Source organism: Ixodes scapularis, unplaced genomic scaffold (assembly GCF_016920785.2).
Source record: "Ixodes scapularis isolate PalLabHiFi unplaced genomic scaffold, ASM1692078v2 PGA_scaffold3__209_contigs__length_174095766, whole genome shotgun sequence".
NCBI lineage: Eukaryota > Metazoa > Arthropoda > Arachnida > Ixodida > Ixodidae > Ixodes > Ixodes scapularis.
In genome coordinates, this window is record NW_024609868.1 from 173,793,289 (window position 1) to 173,802,851 (window position 9,563).

Below are 9,563 nucleotides of genomic sequence, written 5' to 3' on the forward strand. Positions count from 1 at the left end.
GGCGATGATGGAGACGTTCTCGCGACAAATCGCGACGACTCCAGGAGTCGCGAGTGCCGCGCCTATGTCTCTGCCCCGACCGCGGTTGTCCGTACCGACGCCGACCTACGCGGGATATTCCGACGGGAAATCGGTCCACGATTTCTTACAGGACTTAGACGCGTATGTAGCCGCGTTGGGAGCATCAGACGAAACGGCCTTGGTGCAGATCGTGCCAATAGCGTTAACGGGCGACGCGTCGCGCTGGAGACGGTTGCAACGACCATTTCTATCCATGGCGGACTTCCGGACGCGACTTAGGGAGGAATTTTCGCCCCCTGATTACGAGATGCGGATTAGGGACGAACTAGCTAATCGCACTCAGCACCCCGACGAGAGCCTCGTGGAGTACGTTCGCGCGCTCCAGGAGCTCAACTCGAGGGCCGAACCATCCGCGTCTGACGCAGAGAAGGTAGCTAGAGCGATACGGCAATGTCACCCTAGATTCAAAGCCTATCTGCGCGGACGGGATTTCGCGGATCTGGAGGCACTTGCCAGAGAGGCGCGAACGGTCCAAGCGGGCTTGCTCGCTGAGCTGCAGTACCGCCCCCCTCCCAGGGCCGAGGAGTCCCTAGAGCCAAGATGCGCGTGGGCAGGACGCGCCGCAGACACTCACATTGAGTCGCGGACAGCGTATACGGCCGTTGCGGAGCGCGGTCACGGGGTAACTATAACGCCCCGGGCTTTGGACCCCTTCGCTTACGAGCAAAGGCGCAGGGCAGCCAACGCAAACTCGGCCCGAGTGCAGACCCGTAGGGGTGGCGCAGTGGTCAACCACCGCAGAGGCGCGACTGGTCACGACAGTCGCGGGAATCATGACTCACCGCGGTTTGCCACAGATGAAGTGTCGCGTGAGAGTAACGATGAACAGGTTGCGCGTAACGACCGGCCACAAGCCAGGTGTTAAAACTGTCACCGTCTTGGGCACATCAGGCGGCATTGCACGTGGGTAGCGTCTGGTTCTCAGGGTTCCCAGGGAAACGCCAGAGGCCGGCGCCACTAATCAGGTCCTCTGAGTTGAGGTTGCCGGCCGCTGCCGAGGCCCAGTATCAGTGTGGCGACAGGGCTGAAATTGTGGCCGGCGACCGCGTGGCGATGGCCCCGTCGGCGTGTCGGGCTCAGAGCACGACACCTGAGAAGGGCCCGTACGTGCGTGTAGAGATCGGTGATAGAGAATATTCGGCACTAATTGACACCGGTTCTACCCTCTCTAATTGGCGATAATGTGTATGAGGACTGCCGTAACAGGAACCTTTGCGCGCGGGAACTTGTAACTCCGCTGCGTTTAGCGACAGGATTGGCCGAAGCGCAAGGGGCGATGCGCCTTCACCTTGGCCTTGACGGCAGACGAAGGAGGCAACGTTTCGTTTACTTGCCCGGTATGTCAATTCCTGTTATTTTGGGACAGGACTTCGTCTGTCGTGAGGGCATAATCCTGGACTTGAGGAACAACGGGTATCGTTATAGTGCGTTTTCTCCTCTTATTCCCTTTGTTGCCCCATCATCTCTGGTGCAGGGAATGGAACGTTCGCTCGCTGCGTCACACCAGGAGCAGGTATTAGCTGCGCGAGTCGTGCCCGGGAGCGTCGAAATGATAATTGCGTCTTTCGATGGGCCCGCCGACCAACGGCGGATGCTAGCGAACGCCTTGTCCCAACACGCAGCTATGTTTACCGGGAGACCGGGGCTAACGACTGTTTTACAACATAAGATAGATACAGGAGAGGCCAGACCGTGGGGGTGTAATCCTAGACCACTAAGCGTACATAAACGGGCCCTCCTAGACGCGGCTCTCGACGAGATGCTGGACACAGGGGCGGTGCGGCCATCGCAGAGTCCCTGGGCGTTTCCAGTAGTTTTGGCGCCAAAGAAAGACGGCACCGCGCGCCTTTGCGTTGATTACCGAAGACTTAATGAGGTCACTAGGAGGGACGCGTATCCTTTTCCCTCTATTGAGTCTATAATGTATTCGCTTGGAGGCGCGAGGGTTTTCACCACGCTGGATTGTAGCAGGGGCTTTCTCCAGATCCAGGTGGCACCAGACGATGTCCAAAAGACGGCGTTCACCTGTTACAGGGGGTTATTTGAGTTTACGCGTCTTCCGTTTGGGTTGTCGAACTCGCCGTCGAGTTTCCAACGGCTCATGGACATCGTGCTGGGCGATGCGAAATTTAACTTCGACATGGCCTACATGGATGACGTTGTGGTATTCTCCAAGTCGTTCAAAAAACACCTAACTCATCTCGAGATCGTCTTAAGGCGAATGAGTGAGGCCGATCTAACAATTAATCCAAAAAAGGTGCAACTGGCCGCCTCAAAGGTAAATCTTTTAGGCTTTGTCGTAGACAATGGTACCTTGAAGCCGAACGATGAGAAATTGAGGGCCATTCTCGATTATCCACCACCGCACGATGTAAAGAGCCTTCAAAGGTTTCTGGGGGTGGTTGGCTTTTACCGTCAGTTCATCCCGATGTGCGCGGAGCTGGCGCGGCCATTGAATCTGCTGCTCCGGAAAGGCTCGAGTTGGGTCTGGGGTCCAGAGCAGAGTGCTGCCTTCTCGTCTCTCGCGAGTGCAATAGCAAGCACCGTTAGCCTTCGGTTACCAGATCTTAATCGGCATTTTGTTGTGCAGACAGATGCGAGCGACTACGGTGTCGGAGCAGTATTGCTACAGGAGCACGATGGACAGTTGCGCCCTGTGGCATTCGCTAGTCGAACGCTCACACCGTCGGAACGCAACTACAGCGTGACGGAAAAGGAGGGGTTGGCCGTCATGTTTGCTCTGAAGAAGTTCGACCTCTATTTAGACGGTACGACTTTCGTTATTCAGACTGATCACGCAGCACTTACCTGGATTCAGAGGCTAAAGGAGCCCGCGGGAAGGCTGGCCCGCTGGGTACTAACCTTGCAGCGCTACTCGTACACGGTTGAGTACCGAAAGGGATCGACCAACAGGGTCGCGGATGCGCTCTCTCGGGCGCCCCAGGATGGTGGTTGGGAGGAGGTAACGCAACCAGAGTGCAACGAGAAGCGCGGGAAGAACAGGAGAATGTCTCCGGATGCAGGGGTGAGGTCCCTCACGGACGGTTGGGAGGAGGCGAAGCAACCGGCACTTGTAGCAGCCTTAGCGCGCGGCACGAAGGAGCAAAGGATCGTCGCTTGGGGTGAAGTGGTCAGCAAGGAAGAGCTTGTCGAGGCCCAGAAAGCAGATGGTTTTTGCCAGCGGGTGTTGGGTAAACTGGCTGAAATTGCGGTTGACACCGGGAAGGCTGGCGGTCGAGTTAATGACCAATTTGATTCATATCTGCTGGGCGAAGACGGCTTATTGCTTCGCTACATCCCAACGATCGATGAAGGGGAGGGTAATGAGTCTCCCTTCAGGGTGGTGATTCCCAGGAAGCTACGGAAGAGTTTTATCGGGTACTTCCACGACTCGGCTCTGGCAGGTCATGGCAGTGGCAGCAAGACTTTTCATAAGTTATGCCGCGCCGCGACCTGGCCGGGGATGAGGCAAGACGCACTCCGATACGCCCGCAGCTGTGCAGCCTGCCAGAAAGGGAAGCCGAGAGGGGGCAAGCCTCCGGGCTTGATGCAGTCGGTGGAGAGTCACTAACCGTGGGAGATCGTCGCTTGCGACATCATCGGCCCACTGCCGAGAAGTCCGCGGGAAAACCAGTACCTCTTGGTTATTACCGATCATTTCTCAAAGTGGGCAGAGCTGTACCCACTGAGGAAGCTGGTTTCAGAGGGTATCTGGGAAAAGTTACTGGATACTTTCCTACGCTTCGGCACACCCAGGTGTCTCATTAGTGATAACGCTAGTTACTTTACTAGTAAAGTGTTCGTGGACTCCTGCTTGGCGCTGAACATAAAGCACAAGAGGACAACACCGTACCATCCCCAAGCCAATATCACTGAGCGAGTGAATCGGAATGTCAAAAGCATGCTGATCGTGCTAACGGAGAGACACCGAGACTGGGATGAGCACATCGCTGAGATGGGTTTTGCCATCCGGAATACTGTGAACAGATCGACTGGTTTCACGCCAGCGTTTCTGAACCTGGGTAAAGAGATCCCGTCTCCGCTGGAGAACGAGTTACGGAGCAACCAAGGAACACCAGGACGCCCGCTCTCTAGGTATGCGGAACAGCTAACGAACCGCTATCTGGGGCGCTGCACGATGCTAGAGAGAATCTTGATGCCGCAAGGATCGAGCAAGCGGCGCAGTATGACAGGAGCCATAGGCACTTGGAATTCAAGGTTGGTGACTTGGTCCTGAGAAGAACCCACCGTCTGAGTAACGCAGCTAGCGGTTTCGCCGCATCGCTTGCTCATAGATGGGAAGGGCCCTATGAGGTAAAGACGCGAATGTCACGGCTTACTTATAAACTCACTCGGTGTGATACAAATGAGGAGTTGGGTCCAGTTCACATCGCGGACTTGAAGGGGTATTACCGTCGCGATGGGGAACATAGTGAATAAAAACTACCGCCGCCGCCTAATTCGGCCACAGAAAGTGATGATTTTCCGGTGTCTGACAGTGTTCTTTCTACACAGGATGCCTCCTTGGAGAAACCGCCCCAGGGGGCCATACCCAGGAGGCCCACCGGACGGGCCAGGCCCCGGGCCGGGGCGGCTGGACCCCAGTGGTCCGGTCGACCAAACCCTCGGGGCGGCCGCCCAGGGAGGCGTCAACACCGGGGATGGCCGAACGGCGGAGCGGGCCAGCGCCGCCCGGGCTCCGCAGGTACCGCGAGCCCGGCAGCCGGCAGGCCTGCGCGGCACGGGGCAGGGCCGTCCGCAGCAACATCGCGGCACCAGGCAGGGCCGTCCGCGACGGAGCCCCCGCACCACGGAGCGGGTCCGTCTACGACCGGGGGACCTGCCTGGAGTCGGCCCCCCTGCCACACCGTGGCCACGTGGACGGCGTGGGAGGAAGGAGGGGCGGTCCATTTCGTTTCCCGCCGGCGTTGGAAGCATCAACCCAGACCAACGCCTGGCCAGCCCGACCACCAAGTCCCACTCCCGTCCCGTGGCCACACGCAGCCGGCGGCGCCACGGGTCTTGGGAGCGCCTGACACCTGCTGACTGTGCGGGGTCCCGATAATACATCTGGAAACCCACGAAGCAGGTCGACTCCATTCTGACCTGCTGGAGGCACAGCCCCTCCCGGACAACGTGGCGGCAGCGGTCCAGACTCTGAGGGCAAGCCGCCCGGACCTCCTGGCTCCCGCTGCCTTGGCCTCCGTCCAGCCAGCCCGGCCTCCCGAAAACCGTGCCGCCGCACCGGCTGCCGCAGCCGCTGTTATCGAACCCGCCACCACGACGGCCCCCACAACATCGGCCGCCACCACATCTTGCGGCCCAAGCCATCGGGCCAGTGTCGTCCACCAGCCCCCTCCGTCCCCCTCGACTTCCGACGATGCCATCATGGCCGAGGTGGAACAACTCCTCGGCCAAAACCAGTGAGCACCCGGGGCCCCCCGAAGACCGGGCCTTGAGGGGGGGGAAGTGTGGGAAGCCGAGGAGGACGACGGCGCGTGAGGGGGCAGGAGCGGTGGCCGGCGGCCCGGTGCGCGTGACAGAGGGCACGAGAGATTCCTCCAGGCACTGGGGCAAGACACACGGACGAGGACTGCAACGGCAAGGCTACAGCAACCAGCCGAAACAGTAAAACGTTTTGAATTCATTCTTGCTCGTGTGACTTCTTGGGAGGGCGGACCAGGCAGGGACCGATTGGGCAGCAGTATAGTAGAGCGACCCACAAGCTTTAACTCTGCCCATGTGAGCATGATGCTGAGGTGGGCAGCTGATATGGCATGTTTGGGGTGTCGGGGTGTCGGCCTCTTGTCCGAGCCGCTACTGTCTCAGGGTGACGAAATTACAGTTAATTTGTCATCAAATAAACTTCTCTTGCATTGCCTGATACGGTAAAAATATAACTAAGTTATATTAGAAATTACCATTGAAAAAACGTAATTACTTACCACTGCAAGTTACTTCGAAAAAGTAATTAATTAACTTACCACTGCAACTTACTTCGAAAAAGTAATTAATTACCATTCCAAAATAGTCATAAAGTAACGAAATAACTATATATTACTTTATATAAAATGGAATAAAAAAATTAAAGGAAGATTCCTTGGCGGATCCTTAAGGAATGCGTTAGCAAGACCCTCGATAAACGCCACACACGTCCCACTTTAGGAAACGCTAACGTTGACCTCTTCACTTTTCTGTTGTGGCTTTCACTTTTGGAATTTTTTTTTTTGGCTTCCTTTATTCCTTGCTGCCTCGTTTTGCCTTCGTTATGGGGTCAGTGTCAACGCTTCCCAAAGCGGGACGTTTTGGCGTTCGGAAGGGCCACGCTAGCGCATTCCCTGAAGATCCACCAGGAGATCTTTTCGCGTACCTGGGGTAAGGCAAATGCTCGGTTCACACTCCATCTTGTAGCACAAAAGACGGCAGACACGCTCAGCACACCTGCAAGTTCAAACTCGTCCCAGCACCCGCTCGCACATTGGCTTCCGCATCGTAAAGTCTCCTCTCTGTCGCCTTTGACCTTCACTCATCTGCTCCTCTCTATACGGTGCGCTTTCCTTTCCAACGGTTTGTACACAAACGGGCGCTGTCACAATTTCCCTGTCATGTAAACCTACGCTAAGGCATTAAAATATTTTCTTAATATAAAAAAAATTATTTGTATTGGAAATACTTTCAAAGGATCAGACGTTGTTTGAAGTATACCATACCGCTCCCGAAGCATTGCGAGGTTGATTGTGAAGAAAAAAAGTGAGTTTTACAGGAGAGAAATGTCGGAGTTCAGCTTTTTCGGTAATTGATCCACGTGTTAAAAATATATGATGTTTAAAATTTGTAGAGTAGGGGCGCTTGCCTTGGTCTTTTTTTCCATTTCCCACGATTCTCCCTTCAATAAAAGAAACAACAAATTTACAAGTCGCGCTACTACTAAAGCAAGAGTGGACGTTTTAACGCCACAATCGACCACATGTCTGGTTGGTGGTTGCCCTATTCTGAAGACTTTTTATCTGCAACCTCTCATACTGCACCTTACTAATCGTCTTGTGAACGGTTGATCATGTTCTGGGAAGAGAACGCGCAAATGTTTCATTATATTAAAGGCGTACTCCGGCGATTTTTTAATGGTCGCTGGTTTGCCTCAAAATTGGCTCAACACATCGATAGACATGACTCTACGAGTTCCCCAAGTATTTTCTGAAAAGAAAAAAAAAATATTCGCGAAGTTATTGAATTTTCGAATTTCGATTTCATCGTGTTTTTCAAACCGGGAGTCCCTACTGGCAACATTGAAGTGTGACGACAGAAATGGTGCAAAGTGGGCAGTAAGCCATGTTCTCAGCTGATTACAAGAAGTTTGATTGTGGGAAAAGAATGTTTGGTAACTGATTCACTGAGAAGCACGCAAAAAAACAGTCGACATACTTTGTTTAACTTTGTTTAAAACTACATACACGACCTGAAAGTCTGTATCATGTGTGACGTCGCACCACTGAAGAGCGCGTGAAAATTTCAATGCTGGTTTCGGCATCATCTTCACTTACGGTTTTCTCGACTGCTATTTTGAATTTAGAGAAACTAAATAGCATACCATGACGACTGAAGTCCGCGTAGTGAGGAAATTCAATTTGTTTAGGTAGCTCAAAAAAGCCGGAGTACACCTTTAAGAAGACCAACCTCACAAGAAAAGCACCATAATTGTTTCGGGAAAACAATTCCTGCCTCCTTTTGAGGTTTTTCTTTCATTATAGTCGTAGCGTTGGAGTGATTCTCATCTATTGCACGCTTCAATCAACTTCAAAATTTTTAATTCGCTAAGGCGCGTCCATGACTAGATTGGTGATATTTCTTATTAGAGGATCCCCCCCCCATTGTGTCCTTTTAATCGATGTTGAAGTTTGTATGCACTCGGACAAATATCTGAAACCAAAATCTTAATTCAGTCTTTTCATTGCCCTTACGATTGCAGAGTGACAAATTGCATTACGAAACTAGCTACACAAAAACAAAAGAATTGCATTGCTATATCGCAGGAAAGAAAATACTTGAATTACTGTAATTTGCTACAGTAGTTCCATTGCTGCGACCTCAGTTGCGGAAACGCTGACTCGCCTTCTACAAGCAGTTCCGCTGCCGCTACTAAGGCTCGCGCTCGTTAGCGGGGGCCGTCGGCAGAACATTTGTGCCCGGATTGTGATTATCAAAGTCTATTTCACGATACATATCACATTAGATGCGTGATAAGCAACTTAAACTGCCAATACACGGCGTTGGCCGTCATATCATTTGAAGACGTGCAGCCTCCGCTGACGTTAACCCATCGGACCATCGGACGCACAGAGCAAAGATAATTCGTCGTCATAGAATGCGCAATGTGCGCATATTGAGCGATAAAGCAGATTAGCACTTGAACTTGGTGGAGTCCTATATTATCTTGTTTGGTCAATTTCAGCTTTGTGGTTATCTATGCCAAAGGCTGGAAGAAGAAAAAAAGAGAGGAAAAAGAACAACGATTGCATCAAACTAAAAGGGCATTGGATCAAACGACACCAGAATTGCCGCGGTCACTGTATCGTATTCTTTTATTTGTACTTATGCCAATGTCCCCCCTATAACACAGGACTTCAAACGTAGCTCTGACATTGTGTTTTCGCCTCTCGTAACTAGAAAGAAGGAAGTGGCAGGAGCCGCCGACATTACATTATCAACATTCGAGTGAAATTCTATTGACGACTTGCCTGTGGGGCCCAATATTAATAAATGACATGTGTTGATGGCACCGTCAAGGCTTTCCGTGGCGACTGAGTAGTCAACTTTTTTTTTTTGTAATTAATTAAAGAAAAACAAATTAGAGGACGACGCCTAAACTTCGTCTTTAGGAGTAAAACGCGAATGCTAAACATATGAACCCCCGCTCGTTCCCAAGCCGTACAAGCGTGTCTGAGTGGCCTAGTCGGTAGCGTGTATGACTCGCAACTGAATGATTTGTAGATTCAAATACCGCCTAAAATTCTTTGAATTGTTTCGTGAAGGCAAATGAATTACTTTATCAGGGGAAACCATTTGAGATATGCGGCGACTTTTATTTCGCTGTACATGTCACGTATTTATCACTTTCATTGCACGCGTGACGTCACATTTCACGTGAGCATTGTGGGTTGTCTGAAATTCCCGCTAGAGGTCATTTCGTTGTGACGTCAGGACCCTAGCGACCAATCAGTAATTCCCTTTCCACGCCACTGACGCCACGCCGCTTTGTTTGACGACACGAGAAATCTAAAGTCTCTTTAAAAAAGCTATTTGTTGCAATCGCGTTGAGCCCGTGTTCCTCGGGCTTGTCCGAGTGCACTGATTTCCGTTAAAGTAGACTCAGTGTGGTTGCTGACCTCTGAATATTTGGTACATTTTGTACTCCCGTGCGTAGGGATAAACTTTGCCAATGCCTCGCCCACATTACGGGGACAATTGGGAGCGACCCAGCTCTA